Genomic DNA, 21,251 nt, shown 5'->3' on the forward strand with positions numbered 1-21,251 from the left:
GCTGCTGCCCGTGCTTGGCCCTCCCTCCCGCTCAGCTGCGCCTAGTCTTTGATAGGGTGCCTGAAGTCAGGATAAATGAGGTCCATGATAGGTGGCTTCTCCCTCAAAGACAGTCCTTCCCTGCCAGTGTCCCCCTCCTGATGCCCCAACTTGAACCTTACTCAGGCATCACCTGCCCATTGCCCTCCTTGTATTGGCACTACTGCAGCTCAGTGTTCCTTCATGGCTTTGCCAGGCCCTCGATGGTTGTGCTCCCCACGATCTTCCCTTGCAGCCAGCCATGATCTGTTGCCTCCTTGAAGAGGAGACTCTGAAGCCCCATGAGCATTATATAAAAATTAAATCCGCTCCATAAAATTTCATTTAATTGGCCCAATCGTTACCTGCCTGCTGTGTTGCCGTCAGATCTTTGCCCTCCATGTTTGCTGCCATGGACAAAATTCAGGATGGAATATTGCGACATTGTACTTCCTGTCTGATGTGGCCCAATCTGATGATTGGACTCTTCCCCCACAATGCCTCTTTACCAGTGCACTTTGTTCCCTTAAAATTCAGCTCCATGTGTCAATCAGCATGCAATGCTGGTTTAACACCAATGTTGCCATTTTGGAGTTCCACACTCTAGCCTATACCTTCTCTTAATCTCACACAGAACATGTTAAAAGGCATGAAGGACCCCCTGCATGCTATTTAAAAGGGATCACAAACTACTTACAGCTTAATGGCTGGTTTACTTGTTCTGGGTGTTGCAGCAATTCTGTGCTTGGTGTGCTTTCTATAGTTGGCTGAAAAAGGTTCAATAGTGTACAGGATATGGCCTGGCTGTTGCTATGAACATACAAACTAATTAGGAGCGGGAGTAGGCCACTTGGCCCTTTGAGCCTGCTCCGCCATTCAATAAGTTAATGGCTGAACAGATTGGTCCACATTTCCACCTACCCTCTAACCTTCCACCCCCTTATCAAGAATCCATCTACCTATGCCTTAATATTCAAAGACTCTGCTTCCACTGCCTTTTGAGGAAGAGAATTCCAAAGACTCATGATCCTCAAAATTTCTCCTCATCGGTCTTAAATGGACGACCCCTTATTTTTAAGCAGCAACCCCTAGTTCTAGATTCTCCAAGGGAGAACACATCCACCCTGTCAAGACCCCTCAGGATCTTATATGTTTCAATCAAGTCACCTCTCAATTCCAGCAGATACAAGCCTAGCCTGTCCAATCTTTCCTTGTAAGACAGCCTGCCCATTCCAGGTATTAGTCTAGTAAACCTCTGTATTGCCTCCAATGCATTTACATCCTTCCTTAAATAAAGGAGACCAGTACTGTACACAGTACTCCAGATGTGATCTCACCAATGCCCTGTATAGCTGAAGCATAACCTCCCTACTTTGGTATTCAATTCCCCTCGCAATAAATGGTAACATTCTATTAGCTTTCCTAATTACTTGCTGAACCTGCATACTAACCTTTTCCGATTCATGCACTGGGACACCCAGATTCCTCTGCATCTGAGCTCTGCAATCTCACCATTTTAGGCAAAAATGCTTTTTTATTCTTCCTGCTAAAGTGGAAAATTTCACATTTTCCCACATAATACTCCATTTTCCAGATCTTTGTCCACTCACTTAACCTATCTATATCCTCCTCACAAGTTTCTTTTGTATCGATCTTTGTGTCATCAGCAAATTTACCTTCAGTCCCTTCATCTAAGTCATTTATATAAATTGTAAAATGTTGAGGCCCTAGCACAGATCCCTGTGGCACACCACTCATTACATCTTGCCAACCAGAAAGTGACCCATTTTTGCCTATTGTTTCCTGTTAGCTAGCCAATCTTCTGTCCATGCCCATATGTTACCCCCTACACCTTCAGTGCTGCCAGTACATTACCAAGCTTCAATGGGTGCAGGTTAATTGGGCATTGGGACCCCTGCTTCCATTTGTGGGGTTTCCAATTTAACTCCCAAGTGTCAGCCATTGCTCAGTGAGCATTCTCACTTCGGAATCAGAAAGTTGTCCCACTCCAGACACATAATTCAAGCTGACACTTCAGTGCAGGAGTGCTGCACTGTTGGAGGTGCCATCTTTTGCATGAGATGTTAAACTGAGGGCATGTCTGTCCTCTCAGGGGACCTAAAGGATCCCATGGCAATATTTAGAAGAGCAGAGGAGTTCTTCCAGATGTCCTGGCTAATATTCATCCCTCAACCAAAATCTAAAAAAACACAGACAATCTGGTCATTTATTTAAATACTGTTTAGGACCTTACTGTGCACTGATTGGAAGCCACATTTCCTATATTACAACAATTACTACATTTCAAAAGCACCGCAATGGTTGTAAAGTGCTTTGGGATGCCTCAAGGTTGTGAAAGGTGCTATATAAATGAAAGTCTATTTACACATACATACACACACAAGAAAAAGCCATGTGGCCCAACTTGGCTCACTTGTCCCAAAAAATAGTTTTTAAACTATTACTACACTACCCAAAGATCCAGTTCAAATATTGATCATTTGTTTAACTTCAGCCCTTGCTTGAACAGGTTTCCCTTTGTGCTTCAATTCACTTCATGTAAGTACACTCAATTGCACCATAGGGTTGCCAATTCTGGGCGTATTAATGAAGACAAGTGTTCAAAGAAAATGAACTTTTTTTTGAATGTCTGATTTTTTTTCTCCTGGGAATGTTAAAATTGATCTTTAATTCCTGGAGACTCCAATCGAAATCTGGAGCTCTTTCTCCCAGCTGGCTGTGAATTCTGGGATAATTGGACTTTTAAAAAAAGATTTTTGTTATACAAAATGTGAGAAGGGATATGGAGCTTAAGTGCAGATCGACCATGTTCTAATTGAATGGTGGAGTATGCCAGAGGGGCTGAACAGCCTACTCCTGTTCAGAGGACAATCCTACACTTACGGCAAATACCCTCTTGCAACTGACAAGGTGTTTCCAACAGGGGTGTGACATCAAGGGGTGGGGCATGTTAAAACTCAGATAGCCAGGCAGTTTAGGATCGAAAACTGGAGCCTAGTCGTTATACACTTACTAGCTTCTAAATAAAGCGACACACATTATATATTGTGCACCTCAACCCAGAAAGTACACTTTCAGCCTGCTCATGATACTGAGCTAGAGATATACACACATAGGTTAATACCATTAATAGAACATAGAACACAGAACAGTACAGCACAGTACAGGCCCTTCGGCCCACGATGTTGTGCCGAACCTTTAACCTACTCTAAGATCAAACTAACTACCTACCCTTCATTCTACTATCATCCATGTACCTATCCAAGAGTCGCTTAAATGGCCCTAATGTATCTGCTTCTACTACCACCGCTGGCAGCGCATTCCACGCACCCACCACTCTCTGTGTAAAGAGCCTACCTCTGACATCTCCCCTAAACCTTCCTCCAATCACCTTAAAATTATGCCCCCTGGTGATAGCCCTTTCCACCCTGGGAAAAAGTCTCTGGCTATCCACTCTATCTATGCCTCTCATCATCTTGTACCCCTCTATCAAGTCACCTCTCATCCTTCTTCGCTCCAATGAGATAAGCCCTAGCTCCCTCAATCTTTCTTCGTAGGACATGCCCTCCATACCAGGCAGCATCCTGGTAAATCTCCTCTGCACCCTCTCTAAAGCTTCCACATCCTTCCTATAATAAGGCGATCAGAACTGAACACAATATTCCAAGTGTGGTCTAACCAGGGCTTTATAGAGCTGCAGCATAACCTCGCGGGTCTTAAACTCAATCCCCCTGTTAATGAAAGCCAACACACCATATGCCTTCTTAACAACCTTATCAACTTGGGTGGCAACTTTGAGCGATCTATGGACATGGACCCCAAGATCCCTCTGTTCCTCCACACTACCAAAAATCCTGTCTTTAAGCCTGTATTCCGCATTCAAATTCGACCTTCCAAAATGAATCACTTCACACTTTTCCAGGTTGAACTCCATCTGCCACTTCTCAGCCCAGTTCTGCATCTTGTCAATGTCCCGTTGCAACATACAACAGCCTTCCACACTATCCACAACTCCAGCAACCTTCGTGTCATCAGCAAACTTGCTAACCCAGCCTTTCACTTCTTCATCCAAGTCATTTATAAAAATCACAAAGAGCAGAGGTCCCAGAACAGATCCTTGTGGAACACCACTGGTCACCGAGCTCCATGCTGAATACTTTCCATCTGCTACCACCCTCTGACTTCTATGGGCCAGCCAATTTTGTATCCAGACAGCCAACTTTTCCTGAATCCCATGCCTCCTTACTTTCTGAATGAGCCTACTATGGGGAACCTTATCAAACGCCTTGCTAAAATCCATATACACCACATCCACTGCTCTTCCTTCATCAATGGGTTTTGTCACATCTTCAAAGAATTCAATAAGGCTTGTGAGGCATGACCTGCCCCTTACAAAGCTATGCTGACTGTCTCTAATCAAACCATGCTTTTCTAAATAATCATAAATCCTGTCTCTCAGAATCCTCTCCAATAATTTGCCCACTACCGACGTAAGACTGACTGGTCTATAATTCCCAGGGTTATCCCTATTACCTTTCTTGAACAAGGGACCAACATTTGCCACCCTCCAATCATTCGGTACTACTCCAGTGGACAGTGAAGACGCAAAGATCATCGCCAAAGGCACAGCAATCTCTTCCCTTGCTTCCTGTAACATCCTTGGGTATATCCCGTCTGGCCCCGGGGACTTATCTGTCCTCATATCATTCAAAATTTCCAGCACATCCTCCCTCTTAACCTCAACCTGTTCGAGCATATCAGCCTGTTCCACGCTGTCCTCACAAATGACCAGGTTCCTCTCACTAGTGAATACTGAAGCAAAGTATTCATTTAGGACCTCCCCTACCTCCTCCGACTCCAGGCACAAGTTCCCTCCACTATCCCTGATCGGCCCTACCCTTACTCTGGCCATCCTCTTGTTCCTCACACAAGTGTAGAACGCCTTGGGATTTTCCTTAATCCTACCCGCCAAGACTTTTTCATGTCCCCTTCTAGCTCTCCTAAGTCCATTCTTCAGTTCCTTCCTGGCTACCTTGTAACCCTCTAGAGCCCTGTCTGATCCTTGCTTCCTCAACCTTAAGTAAGCTTCCTTCTTCCTCTTGACTAGCTGTTCCACATCTCTTGTCATCCAAGGTTCCTTCACCCTACCATCCCTTCCCTGCCTCATCGGGACAAACCTATCTAGCAGTCGCAGCAAGTGCTCCCTAAACAACCTCAATAGCTTCAATTAATACCCACCACCTGAATACAATTGAACACCTACACAGATTCCCTCCTCTACATAAAAATTGGACTTTGAGCCTTTCTACTTATAACCAAAAACTTTAAAAAAAAAGACCACCATGCTTTGTACAAAGCATGACATTGCGAAATGCCCCTCCTCAGGACCACCAATAATGTTTTACTGAAAGAAGTGCATGTACGAAGACAGATGGTTGATGATTCACATCCACTCATTCAAATTTTAGAGATTTCCTTTCTCTCCAGCATTTATTTCAAGCCAGCAAAGCCAAACTTTAACCTTTTCTTGCTCATACTTTTCAGTGTATATTATCCCACAATGAATCATTACCTGCATAACATTTAATGGTTATACTATCTTCAGTACATTTGCCAAATAGAATTCCCATATCCACTGCTATCACAAGAACCAATATTTCACCAGCCCTTGTACTTTTTAAAAAAAAACCTTTATTTTCACAGCTAAAGGCCATGTTCTTTGGTTCACCCAAGGATGGAAACTTAAGTACCAATTTTTTTCCAGATTTAATTTTGGTAATGTTTAATTTGCTCTTAAACCATCCTCTACTTTGGAGTGTTTCATTGAAGCATTAAGTCCAACACCTCAAACTAGCAGCTAGTCTAGTCTGAGTGCACAACCAGTTCAACTGACCAAACTTTGCAATTTCTTTTCTGTTCTTGAGATTATAGCATCACATTTCTGTCATGAGATAGTACAATTAACCAGGATGGGAGCAACACTCAATAGAATGGTTGATTTACAGTTATACCAGACCAACTTTCCTGAATAGTCAATTTTTTTTTAAAATGGAAAAAGTCAAACATTACAGGATCTGCTTTTAGCTGAACACGACCTACCTTCAGCAAAAGAGATTTCATTGAAAAAGACCAAACCATGGAAACATCATTCAGAGCATAGAAGCATTTGTTTATTTTCCATAGTTTTCTTTCCACATCTACTGCCTTGTTAGGTGGTTTTAGAAACACTTCTGTAAAGTAAACTTCAGTCTCCAATACCCCTTATTTTGCCCCACTTATTAATTTGTCTTCAATTTTATTGACAGCCAGCAACACTTCACAGTCATGAGGACTTCTGCTTCTAGCTCAGTTCAGAGTTAGTTCCGTGGCCTTTTTTTTCTAGTCTGATCTATTTAAGCTATGGCCTCGACTTCCACTTTTATGTCTGTAGGGACTATTAGAGAGAGTTCCCTCTTACACTAATGGAGGCTCTTTCAGTAGTTTGAGATGGTTACATCAGGAAACTGTCGCTATCAGTACTTGCACTGCACTTTGATTCCATTCTTTCACCCCATTCTGCCAGTCCACAGGCCTCACTTCTTGGGCATCATTCTGAACATTCAGCCAATATTTAAACTCACTTTTAACTAGCTTTTTTTACATGTCCCACAATTGTCACTCCCCTCCATTCCCTAGACCCTTCTGGAATACAAGTCACCTGTGTATCTAACTACCTTGCTAAAGCCACATTGCCAATGGAAGGATTACAATCGAATGCAGAGGTGTCCTTTGACATTTCTTATGACTTAATATGACTTAAACAATTTGTTTTTGTTCCTCTTTTCTTTATTACCTGATGCCATTAATGCTTGCCTAATACTTTGATGAAAATCAGGTTTTAAGGGGATACAATAATAGTTTAGTTTAGAGATACAGCACTGAAACAGGCCATTCAGCCCACCGAGTCTGTGCCGACCATCAACCACCCATTTATACTATTCCTACACTAATTCCATATTCCTACCACATCCCCACCTGTCCCTATATTTTCCCTACCACCTACCTATACTAGGGGTAATTGCTAATGGCCAATTTACCCATCAACCTGCAAGTCTTTGGCATGTGGGAGGAAACCGGAGCACCTGGAGGAAACCCACGCAGACACAGGGAGAACTTGCAAACTCCACACAGGCAGTACCCGGAATTGAACCCAGGTCGCTGGAGCTGTGAGGCTGCGATGCTGCGATGCTAACCACTGCGCCACTGTGCCGTCCTGACTAGTTATACAGCAGATCAACAATTTCCCCCCTAAATAATTGCCTTATCATGTTCCAGGTCAAGTTTCATTTGTGCCTTTTTCATGGAAGATTTATTCAACAGCTAGAAATTGAATTTGCACTTATAAAATGGCTTACTTTAGCTATTTTACATGGAATTACCACTTTCCTGTGACCTTAAGGTATTGGCATCAAACCTAAAGCAAGTAATACTTTTAACCTTGGGTTGATCATATTTAACAAATCAAGATAACATTTTAACCAATCTACCCCACATAACATTGAAGTGTACACTAATGCCACACAATTAAAGGAGTCCAGTTTAATACATTCATCATAGGATTAAAACTCCTTATTAGTATAATCTGTTCAGATTCATCATTATCTTCCTCTGAACTATTTCCTTGATGTGCCATTTCAGAGACCTGCCTCTTTGGACATTTCACCACAATGATAATTTGAGTCAAATGTAAAGTATCTGTTAGCTTTTCCCTGTGCATTCCTGGTATTCATTCACCTATTACTGTTCCAATTTCATCTTCAGCTACTATAACCAGATTTACCATGGGTGCTTTCATTACCATTCTATCTTCTGTTCCATTGATGCCAACAGCCAGTATCTGGTATATATCTAGTACCTGGTAACCATCAAGTCACCAAAAAATACCTTATTTGTTCCATGAAGGTTGAAGCTAATAACTTTTCCCAGGACCTTTTCTTTTAATGCAGCAGACAGATGATCCAACAGCCTCTCGTTCTCAGAGCTGAACACCAGTTACCTATCCATATGAGACACTTTCGCACAATCTTGTAATTTAAGTGCTAGTAGCAATCCAGCAATCTCCAACTCGATATTTGTCAACCTTTTATATAATTTGTTAAAAACAACAATATAGTCTTCCATAGAATGACTATGTTGTGTTTGCTTCTCTTTGTTAGTATTAACTATACACAAAATCAACCACGCATAAGAGATTGATGAATATGTAACAAAGTTCTTTACTTATGAAAGTGTACTGCAGGTTTATAACTAGGAGCTATGTTACACAGGTCTGGTCACCTACTCTCAATAGTCTCCCTGAGAAGACACATGGTACATTGAAAACATAACTACAATAGTCTAAAAGTTATTAAATTCTGACCAGGCCTCCTAGGCATTTAGCAGGCCATCTTTCTTGTAGATTTCATCCATAAATTCAACTAGAGAGCCCAAACCTTCACCACTATTTCACAAAACACCTTACTTCTGATTTTATTTTGTGTAAAAAGCAACACAAAGACTATGCCTTATTTTCTTTTTAGAGCAGTAATCCATATCCACCTCATTGACATTCTTCCACTAGTCACATAACTCCAAGAACAATGGAGGATAATTGTAGCTAACAATTTAAACTTACTTTCTGCCATAGCAACCATTCAGATTTTAGTTTGAAGTCTATAAACAAAAATCAGTTTCCAACCTTCACCTTTAGGCAACCATCCTCTGCTACCATGTTAAAATTTGGATAACCAGGCAGAAAAGAAGAATTGGAACACTGGAGCCTAGTCTTTATACACTTAGAAGCTTTCCTTTAAAGAGACACACATTAGAAACATACACCAACAACCACTTTTTCAGTTGCTCCTATATATAAGAGCACAAGTGAGTCTTCCATTAATCCCACCACTGGAATACAATTAAACATAATTGGTATACAATTAACAGGGCACCCCTGAACACTGAAATCCATCTGAACAGCTGACTGAAGACTGTCACGGACAAAGTTTGGAAGTAGGTTGCTTTCCCTGCACTTTTGGCTGGGGAAAACAAAGCTATGAGAGAAGGGCGTTAGAATAAAACACCTTGTCATAGATACAAATAGATGAATGACAAGGTCTAATCTAATGTTACCTTTTTCAGAGATTTTCAAGGGCTGCAGTGCAGAGATTATTCATGTAGAAGCACTGGGACTTCAACAGGCCCTTGGGATTCTGTAGCTGAAGTGATTTGAATATTTTGTTCTGCTGTTGTCATTTATAGTTTATCCAGATTTATCTTCTGTTACTTTACTTGTCCCATTACCATCTCTTTTGCCTTGTACCATCACCCCTTTTGCCACTTAATCTCTCCTGCCTTCCACCCTATCACAGACCTTCTCTTTTGTTCTTTCCTCCCCTCCCCTTGTCACTGCCTCCGTCCTTACTTATAAACTAACTTCGAGTACTGAAGAAAAGTCACAGGCCTGAAATGTAAACTTTGTTTCTCTTTCCTCAGATGCTGCCTGATCTGATGAGTACTTCTGGCGTTTTCTGTTTTTATTTCAGATTTCCAACATCTGCAGTATTTTACTTTTGGAATATCTCAATAATTGTGTGCTTATCCACAGTGGGAAAAATCTGAAATTAAATTATCCTGTTCTGAAATAGAAGTTGAAAAAAACCCCATAAACTATGAAGTAATTATATAGTTTATTTGAAGAAATAACCCCAGGATTAATGCCACTATCGCTACACCAATTTGGTGTACTTTGATCTAAATTTGTCACCTTTACTATGTCTGTCCATCATCTAGACAACTGCAGGCAGGCATGCTGACCCCCAAAAAACTATGCCTCTTTGACCTCTGATCCTAGCAGGTTGTAAGGCAATAAACAGTGGCATGTAATAGCGCCGTCAAGGGTTCATTACGTACAGTACTTGTAATTGATAGGGCTCATTACCTACTTTGTTTGTAATGCCAGTGCTTATTACTGACTGTAATTGATGGGACTCGTTAGCTTACCTGTGAGTGACAGGGCTCATTACCTATGAATTATGAGGCTCACTACTTGTAAATGCATGGGCTCACTATTGATTTTGGAATTAAGACGATTCATTACTGAGGGTATGTAATGAAGAAAGCTTATTCATTTCTGTGCATTTATAATAGGAAAGTTTCATTTTTCAGTGCTTGTAACAGACAAGGAATATTACTATACTTGCCAATGATGAAACCCTACAGCTGTGAATAATATTTCTTGTTATGACACTTGTGAGTGACAGGATTGATTGACCCAGAAACTCATTCACCAGCAAAGAGAATTTTAGTTTTGAGACACTGTATTACCAACTGCTCCTCCTGGCTCCACTTTCAGGTCAGTTAAAGGCACTATATAAATGCAAAAACAACAAATTACATTTATATAGCGCCATTAACACTGTAAAATATCCCACGGTGCTTCACAGGAGAATAATCAGACACATTTAGCACTGAGGCACATAAAGAAATATTCGGACAGATGACCAAAAGCTTGGTCAAAGAGGTAGGTTTTAAGGACCATCTTAAAGAAGGAGCGAGAGGTAAAGGAGCAAAGAGGTTTAAGGAGGGGATCCCAGATCTTAGGCCAAGGCAGCTGAGGGCATGGTAGCCAATGATGGAGAAATGGTAATTGGGGATCTGAAAGAGGCCAGAATTGGAGGAAAGTCAGAAGGTTGTAGATTATAGAGATAGGGAGGGGCAAGGCCATGGAGTTGTTGTCATTGAACTGCCAGGACCTCAGCTTAACATCTTATCTGAAGGGAGGTTCCTCAGGGAGTGCAGCACTCTTTTAGTATTCCACTAGAATGCCAGCCTAGGTAATTTGTTCAAGTCAGATGTAAGACTTGAACTCAGGAACTTCCAACATGGAGGAGAGATTGCGATCAACTGACACAAGCTGATACATCCATGGTACAAAATCCATTGTCTGCCATATTAGTAATTGGAATTTGAGTCAATACTGAAGTTGCTTACATGCAATCAGCTAATTTTATGCTCTTGCACCCACATAAAAGATTTACTGTCATGTTAATCTGAATGTGGCAAACAGTGTTAATGCCCCATTCCATATTATCTACATGATAGATTATCTACCTTATCTAAATCAATTGAAAAATGAGTCAGGCAACAGATAACTAAACTGTTAGCATTTTTATGAGGGGTTGGTGCTTTCTACCCTTACTGTAGATTGGATTAGGAAGGCTTTGAAAATGCAAACTGGGGAAGCTGTAAATAAGTCACTGACCTTGCAATGTATTGAACTGTTCAGTCCTTGTCAAATGCCTGTAGCGTAAATTGGTTTCAAGGGCTCACTGCTGAGTCGATTCCATTCAGCCCTTTAATTAGTGTAGACCTCCTACTAACTCAAGGATGGAGAGTGCACATTCCACATAAAATGAATAACAAAGTGTGTAGAAATGATCCGTGTTGTTATGAATGCTGTGTAATTGTCCTTTCTTCCACTCATGTTCCCTGTTCCACTTTTTAGTCGGACATGGAGAGGTCGATTTGATTCGAAGGTCGACATCTGTTTGAAATGAATACTCAGACATGGTGAAACAGGCAGGGGTTAAAGAAGAAGATGTATCATACTCCAGGGCTGGGAAAGCAGTTTGATCCAATGACTCAATTCTTTCAAAGAAGGGAAGGCAGTGGGTGCTGGGTGACCTTGTGTGTATTTTTTTTTAACATTACAGTAATGAGATGTATTTCTTCATCCTCCAATGCCATGCTCACATTATCTTCGACATCACTGTCAGCTTGACCAATGCATGGTGGGGTCTTACCCTGATGTGTTGTGAAATGATGGGTACCACAGGACAAAAAAGTGGCAGTTAAAAATGACCCACCAAATCTGCAAGTGCTTGTCGAGAGGTTCTGACTTAATAATAAATCACCAAGCAACAAAAGGACAAACTCTACAAAATGTTGTCTTCAGCAAATTGTGGTGTTTGTGTTCCCTTATCTGCTGAGCTTTTACTTCATATTGTCCACACTGAAAATAATTTCATGAGACCTCAGACTTGATATAAAGGATGACTGGGCTGGTAGTTATTTAGTTGATGCAGCCTGGTATTATCGGTGATGCCTATGGCTCGTTTGAATTAGGATGCATTTATGTTGTAACTGTCGTACTGTTTGGAATCAGTTTCCCTTGGGTCTGGTGCTAAATTTGTAGTGTAACTGCAGCTTGAATTGGAGTCAGGTCAGTCCTTAACACCCAATTTGTGCTGCATAAATTTAGCACTGTGTTCGCTTGACATTACACTAGTATTAGTAAATGCACCCTACCTGTACCTGAGTATTAGATAGGTGTTAAATAATGCTGAATTGGGAGCAAAGCAAACGTACCACTGCAAGGAACAGGCCATGTTGATGTGTCTGTTAGCAAAGGTGGAAGGCAGAAAGAACCTGGGTGAAATGCAAAACTCTTATCCACAAATTCACTCATAACAACATAGGCCCAAAAGTAGGCTATTCAGCCTCTCAAGCCTCTTCTGCCATTCAATTACAGCATAGAATCATAGAAATTTGTGGCACTGAAGAAGGCCATTGGGACAATTGTGTCCTTGTTGACTGAAAAAGAGCTATCCAGCCTAATCACACGTTGTAGCTCTTGGTCTGTAACTTTGTAGATTATGGTACCTCAAGTGCATATCCAAGTACTTTTTAAATGTGATTAGGGTTTCTGTCTCTATCACCCCTTCAGGCAGTGAGTTCCAGAACCCCACTGCCCTCTGGATGAAAAAAAATTCTCAACTCCCCTCTAATCCTTCTCCTAATTACTTTAAATCCAAGCCCCCTAGTTATTGACCTCTCTGCTAAGGGAAATAGGTTCTTCCTATTCACTGTCTAGGCCCCTCATAATTTTATACAACACAATCAAATCTCCCCTCACCCTCCTTTTTTTCCAAAGAAAACAAGTCTAGCCTATCCAATCTTTCCTCATGGCTAAAATTCTCCAGTCCTGGCAATTTTTTAAAAATTCATTCATGGGATGTAGGCATCAGTGCAAGACCAGCATTTATTACCGATCTCTAATTGCACTTGAGAAGGTGATGGTGAGCTGCCTTCTTGAAGTGCTCCAGTCCATTTGGTGTAAGTACATCCATAGTGCTGTCAGGCGGCTCTGTGAAACTAGACTTTACAAATTGGAATAGGACAATGAGCTATTGACTTTTGCATCCAGATAAATTTAATAGATTTTCTGAAGGCAAACAGGCTGTAAGAGAAGAAACCAGCAGTTGTGGCCTCGAGAGAGAGGGGATACTTGTTCTCAGAAGCCTGATACAGCAAAAGGCTGTGAAGACTTGAACTTGTTTTGAAAGTCAAAGCTTGTGGAGAAGTAGAAGACCAGCAAGATCACCAGGAATCTCCTTATTCATGGATGGCCAGATCAGAAGTGCTCAGAAAAGTGAGCGAGTATGCAAAGAAAACATTATGTTTGAAAAGCTCTAGGAGATCCAAGTTTGGGACTTTTAACCACACAGGATTTTGCCATCAAAGTGGACTGTGTAAAGTATAAGTGTGGTGTGAGGTTTTCAAGTATTTTAATAAGTAAAGAAAATACCTTTCTTTGTAATTTGGGGAATCAGCCACTTACTAACCATGTTAAGCAACCTTCTTAGATGTTCCCTCGAAACTTAGCTTATTTATTTATTTAGTGATACAGCACTGAAACAGGTCCTTTGGCCCACTGAGTCTGTGCTGACCATCTACCACCCATTTATACTAATCCTACATTAATCCCATTACCCTCTTACATCCCCACCTTCTCCCTATCACCTACCTATACTAGGGGCAATTTATAATGGCCAATTTACCTATCAACCTGCAAGTCTTTGGCAGGAAACCGGGGCACCCGGCGAAAACCCACACAGTCACAGGGAGAACTTGCAAACTCCACACAGGCAGTACCCAGAATCAAACCTGGGTTGCTGGAGCTGTGAGGCTCCGGTGCTAACCACTGTGCCACCATTTTTTTTTTGCTCTTTAAAAACTTGCTTCTCTCTCTACTTGTTATTTGGCAGTCCCTTAAATGCACCAAGTAGTGGAATAGTTGCTTTACATTTTTTTTTACTCCAACCAAATATTTTTGGACAGTACAAAGTACTATTTAGTTGCTATTTAGTTAATGGTCATAAAAGAATGGTCATTTCTTTCAGTTTAGCTATGATAATAAGAGTCTTAAAAGGTGAAATCATGTTGTGTAATTCTTTACATTGGTCTCAGGGTTCATATCTCATATTTTTCACGTTAATGATCTCACTGAGGTCGTAAAGTTAGCATTCAACCAGTCTTCCAGCAGTGCCTGCATCCAGAAAGGATTGGAAAATGATGGTTAGAGCCTCTGCTATATTCTCATTTGCCTCTCTTAGCAGCCTGAGATACCTTTCATCCATGTTTGGTGATTTATCAACTTTCAAAAATGCTAAATCCCTTAATATTTCCTCTCTCACTATGTTTATCTCACTCACTATTTCACACTCCTCCTCCTTAACTATAATGTCTGCATCATGGCTGGTCTGTAGCTTAACTACTGCCTTGGTTTCTTATGCCCTATTATCCTTGACACCAAAAATTTATCAATCTCAGTTCTGAAATGTTAAATTGACTCCCAGCCTCAGCAGTATTTTGGGGGAGAGTTAGAGATCTCCACTGCCTTTTGTGTGAAGAAGTGCTTCTTGATATCTCCCCTGATGGTCTAATTCTAATTTTAAGGTTATGCTCCCTTCTTGTTCCCCCACCAGAGGAAATTGTTTATCTCTTTTTACCCTATCAAATCTTTAATGATCTCAAACACCTCAATTAGATCACTCCTTAACCTTCTATACTCAAGAGATTACAAGCCTAGTCTGTGAAACCTGCCCTCATAATTAATGAAAGTGAATCAAATATCAGGATTCAAATCAAGGGCAAATGACTGCAATTCTTATTAAAATCACTGTTGGAGCCACATTATGTAAAGCTTTGGGCCTCTTCCTTCTAACGCACATTGGTGAATGAGAAAGGGATTTGACAGAGATTTCCCTTCGGGGATGTTGTATATGGGGTCAAGACCATGATGGGGCTGGTGATACTTGTGCTGTGGAAGGAGTGGATGAATGATCTTCACCCATCTGATGTAAGGTGGATGGGGTGGAATCTTCTCGTTCACCTATTCTCTGTCCTACCCTGATTCCAGCACAGCACAGCAAGAGATGGGATGATTTTGGAATTCTGGTCCCAATGAAGGGCATGCCAAGAAGGATCTTGGCTGGTGGCCTCTCTATTTCGCTACATTGAACCCTTCCGCGCAGTACTTTTTCTTCAGTGTTTGAGTACTCATGTGGGTTGGCATTAGGGTTGCCAACTCTCCAACATTGTTGTGAAATCTACAGAAATTAAAGAATAATTTCCTGAAACACTGCTGCAAGCAACACAGGTGAGAAATCATTGGAGGATTGAAATATATATTTTCATTTGCTTTGAATACCTTCATTTATCCATCAGAAAGCTATTGGAAATGGAAAAAAGGTTGTTTTATGGGATGGGATGGTTAGCAGCAGGAAGTCATGCGATGAAACCTCTAGGAATATGTGCAACCATAGTTGGCAACCGTAGTGTACTAATGGTGAGGAATGGCAAGACTGGGAATGAAACCCATATCTCTCATTTGGAAGACGCAGTTTCAACATCAAGCACTCAAATTATATTGCCAAGGATTAGATTTATATCCCCTTCATTAATAGATTAATAGCAATTGGTTGCTGGATTCCCTCGCCAGCTCTTCCCCTTCACTTGCTGGTGGATTAGTCACACAGTAGTGGAACAGAAATAATGCACCAAACTGTAGTAAGGAACTAGAGAGTAATACTTCCTCACTCAATGGGCTGGATTTTGTGTAGGAGGCAGGGCTCCCAATGCCAGGCTGAAAAGGCGGGGGGAAACCGGCCTCTGAATTTTCGCGACCCCCCCAAGAGTGATCCTCCAGTGTTTTTAAATGTAAGTTTCAGGAGGCAGGATCCCCATCCCTTTTAAGACGGGGTTCCTGCCTCCATGAGTTGCTGGCCAATCAGAGGGCCAGCAGCTCAGCAGTATTGGCAGCACCACTGGGAGTGGTGGCCACTGCCAGTACTGCAGAGGTCTTGGACCAAGGCCCAGCGGTGGAACCCCGGACCCAAGGTAAGTTGGCGGGGTTGCCGGGGCCAGTCCGGAAGGCCCCGATGAGGGGGTGCTGGGGGTGGTCTTGCCATCCAGAGGGAGGGGTGAATTGGTTCCCGGTGGGGTCATCCTTGGGCTTCACGGAGGAGGGACCACACCCCCAAGCCTGCAGGGAGGGCATCTTGTTTTGCAAGGCCTCCTTCCCATGTGACAGAGACCCCCCCCCCCCCCCCCCACCATTGCTGGTTAAATCCCAGCAATGGGTGAAGAGGCCCTTAAGTGGCTGTTAACAGGCCACATCAGGGCCTCAATTGGGCTCTGGGCAGGAAAGCTGTTGTCGGCCTATCCTGCCCCATGAAGATCGCTGGGCGATGGGGAGGGGACGGGCCCTCTGCCCCACGGCCCCCCTGTCTCTAATCCTGCCTCGGGGAGCAATAAAATCCAGCCCAATGAGTTCTGATGACTCTTTCCTGTCCAGTTCATGAGGGACTGCAGCTTCAAAAGAACAGTCACTGACAGAATAAACCCCCATTTCAATCAGGGATTGTGGTGGGGGTTCATTGTGTTAGTGATATGGTGGAGATAGTGGCTTGGTGGTAATGACACTAAGCTAGTAATCCCAAGACCCAGCCTAATGCCCTGGAGACACAGGTTCAAATCCCACCATGGAAGCTGCTGACATTTAAACTCAATTGATCAATAAATTCAGTTAATTAAAAAAAATCTGCAATTGAAAGCTAGTCTCAGCAATGGTACCATGAAACTATCATCGATTGTTGTAAGAACCCATCTGGTTCACTAATCTGCTGTTCTTACCTGGTCTGGCCTGCATGTGACTCCAGACGCACAGCAATGTGGTTGACTCTTAATTGCCCTCTGAAATAGCCTACCTAGCCACTCAGTTTCCAAGGGCAATCAGGGATGGGCAACAAATGCTGGTCTTGCCAGTGATGCTGACATCCCATATTTGAATGAACCCCACCACAATCACTCACACTAACAAGTAACGTAGTAATTCAGAAAAAGGTCTCTATTGTTACCATGACTGGGGCAGCAGTAAGTCACTCACTCCCAAACAAGTTATTAGCCACCTTCACAAGAAATAAACACTCTCACCTTGGACCGGCTTTGTTTTTGCCCTGTTTATTTCTTTAAGCACACACAATCAACCAAATTTGCTGGAGTTCAGGCTTTTCTGACTGGATATACCCTCCAGTGTCAATGTTCATGTTTGGATCACTTGCAAATTATTCCCAGTCACTGACTGTGTGTGTATATAAACAGTACAGTTCAGCAGTTTGCTGTATGTAAAAATTCCTGCACTGCAGGGAAGCTAATTGCAAGATAAATGCATTGAGGAGCTTTCCGACAGCAATAGATCTTCAGTGAGTACAAGGCTGTGCACGAGTGTCACTATCTGTGTGCATTAAAACTAGGCTGCGTCTTTAACACATACAGCAGAAAAGGATGGAGAAGTCCGAAAATATCATTCACAAAGGAATTCATGATGCTCATGGCCTTGGTGAAGATGTCAGTGTTGGGGCAAAGCTGCTTCATCACTTTGTAGATGTAGATGGAGTAGCTCTCCTTGCTCGACCTTTCACTGCTTCTTGCTGCCTTTTGCTGTCACTTTACTCATGACTTGGCACCCTTCTTGGGGTGCTGTGTTCTGCTCCTCAGGCATTGATGCATTCAATTTCAGACACAATTAAAGATCAGGGAGAGTTGTGTAATTTCCTGTTATCTCATGTTTATGACACCTGGCTCTGTACTGAGACTGACAATCTCTGTACAAAGCTTCTTGAAGAGGATTGTGAGCATTTACTCATTATATAACTATAGTTATATTACAGTTGTAGGCCTCTTCAGCATCTGTTGAGTGTGAAGACTCAACTGCCAGACCTGAGTTATACTGCAAGCTGCACCTCCTTTTGAATGGAGCAACAAAGGTGCAAGAACTCCTGTGGCTAATTTTTAACTGAAACATTAAAAAATAAATTGATAAGGATTTGCTTTGCTGGAGTTAACCTGTAATTGCTGCACGCTCCAAGTGGTGTGAGACGAGCTACTACAAGCATTCTCACTTTAAATACATTTGGGAGCCACATTGCAAATCTGACTCTTCGGTTGCACTAAAGTAGCATTTCCACCTCAGTGCATACGTTTGCTGACTATTGATGTAAAAATAGCATCGTGTCTGCATCCGTTGTGTGTGAAGGTATACACTTGTATGTGGGTAAGTGTAAAATATTAAATTTGGGTATCTGCTGTCTGTGCACCTTTTAATTGATAAACAAAACAGTTAGCTACTTTATCCATTAAAATAAGTCAATATGCTTCCAATACTGAAGTAGCACTTGATCAATAAGTTTAAAATATTGGACAGCATTTGGTCGAAGAATGTGATGCTAAATAATTCAATAACCAGTGTGGAATAAAACTGCTGTGTAATAAAATTCATCAGACACCCTCTGCTCAAATTGTCCCAATATGTTTCTGAACTTCAAGCACATTTTCTATAAGTGACCCAGATCCTGAGCTCTGGGAGTGGAAACATTTATTTGAACAGTACAATAAGGGCATTAAAATTACTCAAATGAAAGCATTTTTTGGGCAGCGTGTCTTACTTGAGTGCTTTATCGTCAATGTTCAGGCACATGATTATCAATAAAAGATGTTTTTCAGAAAAGTGCATTTTTTTGGTGGCAATGGGCTGCAGTTTGATGCTTAAATGAGACTTCTTGGCATGCTAATTCGGCAGTACCGGTGAGCTTGGTGTTTGCTCCAGGTTTTTAATTTTGAATTGACAAGAGACTCCCAAAGGCATGCTTCTGCCGTACTGCAGATAGACTGCATTTGTAATGCTGTCTTCCTTTTATTATCCTCACTATTTGGAACATATGTGCCCCTGCTATCCTAATTATGATAATGATTACTGATGATAACAATTCAGTAAGGGAAGGTGTCTCACACAGATGGGTATCTTCATATAGATTGCCAGTACAGTAAGAAAAATGTACAGAGCATCAATTTTTTAACTGTTTGAGAACTTCAGCTACAAAAAGAAATGTTACTGCTCTTGTACCTTATTCAGAGACTATCTTTCACTCAGGAATATCATGTGGCTCATTCTAGTTTATAATAGTAAAACACTGCAGGGTTGACTTCTCAGAATCACAGAATTGTTATAGCGCAGAAGGAAGCCATTCAGCCCATTGTGCCTGCACCGGCTCTCTGAAAGAGCAATTCACTCAGTTCCATTCCCCTGCCTTCTCCCCGTAACCCTACACATTCTTCCTTTTCATGTAACTGTCTAATTCCCTTTTGAATGCTTCAACTGAACCTGCCTCCACCACACTCTCAGGCAGTGCATTCTAGACCTTAACCACGCTCTGCGTGAAAATGTTTCTCCTCATGTCACTTTTGCTTCTTTTACCAAATACTTTAAATCTGTGCCCTCTCGTTCTCGATCTTTTCACGCGTGGGAAGAGTTTCTCCCTGTCTACTCTGTCCAGACCCCTCATGATTTTGAATACCTCTATCAAATCACCTCTCAGCCTTCTCTACTCCAAGGAAAACAGTCTTCTCTAATCTCTCTTCATAACTGAAGTTCCTCATCCCTGGAACCATTCTCGTGAATCTTTTCTGTACTCTTTCCAATGCCCCAACGTATTTCCTAAAGTGCGGCTCTAAGAACTGGACGCAATACTCCAGCTGAGGCTGAACTAGTGTCTTATATAAGTTCAACATAACCTCCTTGCTCTTGTACTCTATGCTCCTATTAATAAAGACCACGATACTGTATGCTTTATGAACTGCTCTCTCAACCTGTCCTGCCACCTTCAATGACTTATACACATATACAACCAGGTACCTCTGCTCCTGCACTCCCTTTAGAATTGTACCCTTTATTCTATATTGTCTCTCCATGTTCTTCCTACCAAAATGAATCACTTTTCACATCTCTGCATTGAACTTCATCTGCCACCTGTCTGCCCATTCCACCAACTTGTCTATGTCCTTTTGGAGTTCTGCACGATCCTCCTCACAATTCACAATGCTTCCAAGTTTCATATCATCTGTAAACTTTGAAATTGTGCCCTGTACACCAAGTTCTAGGTCATTAATATATATCAGGAAAAGCAAGGGTCCCAACACTGACCCCTGGGGAACTCCACTACAAACCTTCCTCCATCCTGAAAATCATCTATTACCACTTCTCTTTGTTTCCTGTCACTCAGCCAATTCCGTACCCATGTTGCTACCATTCCTTTTATTCCATGCACTACAAGCTTGCTCACAAGTCTATTGTGTGGCACTATATCAAATACCTTTTGAAAGTCCATGTACCCCACATCAACAGCATTGCCCTCATCAACCCTCTCTGTTACCTCCTCAAAAAACTTGATTCCTCAAAAAACTTGGTTCCTCAAAGCACCAACTGTACATTGCAGAGATTTAAAAGTAAAGTGACCTCATTGTAAACCAGCAGTTCCTTCACGTCTGTCGTAAGTCCTCTTGTGTTTGATGGCTCCATTCCTTTCATTGATCAAAATCTTTTGCATCCCTTTCACCTCTTACCTCATGTGCAGCTCTCACATCTCCTCCATTACTGGCTCCAAGAAGCTTTTTCCTCTTTTATGTCAAATATTGCATTTCTCCTCAACAGCTTTGACCCCTCTGTAAGGCTGATGTCCATCCAACACTTGAGCATGGATTGCATATCTGAGGACACTTATTTAGTTCTTCTCTACTGCTGTAAGATAGCTTACAAGAAAATACATGACTGCGAGCTAGTCTTTCTTCATTACTAGATGGTCTGACATCCTGTATTTCATCTAAACTACTTAGGGCATTGCTCCTTTGAGCTTTTTCTATTGCTCCTTTCAGTGCCAATATTTATCCCTCAACCAACATCATTAAAAAATGGTTATTTTTCAATTAGTTCATTGCTATATGCTAGACCTTGCTCTGTGCAAATTGGCTGCTGTGCTTTTTCCATTACAACAGTGACTACACATCAGAAATACTCCAAT

This window comes from Heterodontus francisci, chromosome 8 (assembly GCF_036365525.1).
Source record: "Heterodontus francisci isolate sHetFra1 chromosome 8, sHetFra1.hap1, whole genome shotgun sequence".
Classification (NCBI taxonomy): Eukaryota; Metazoa; Chordata; class Chondrichthyes; order Heterodontiformes; family Heterodontidae; genus Heterodontus; species Heterodontus francisci.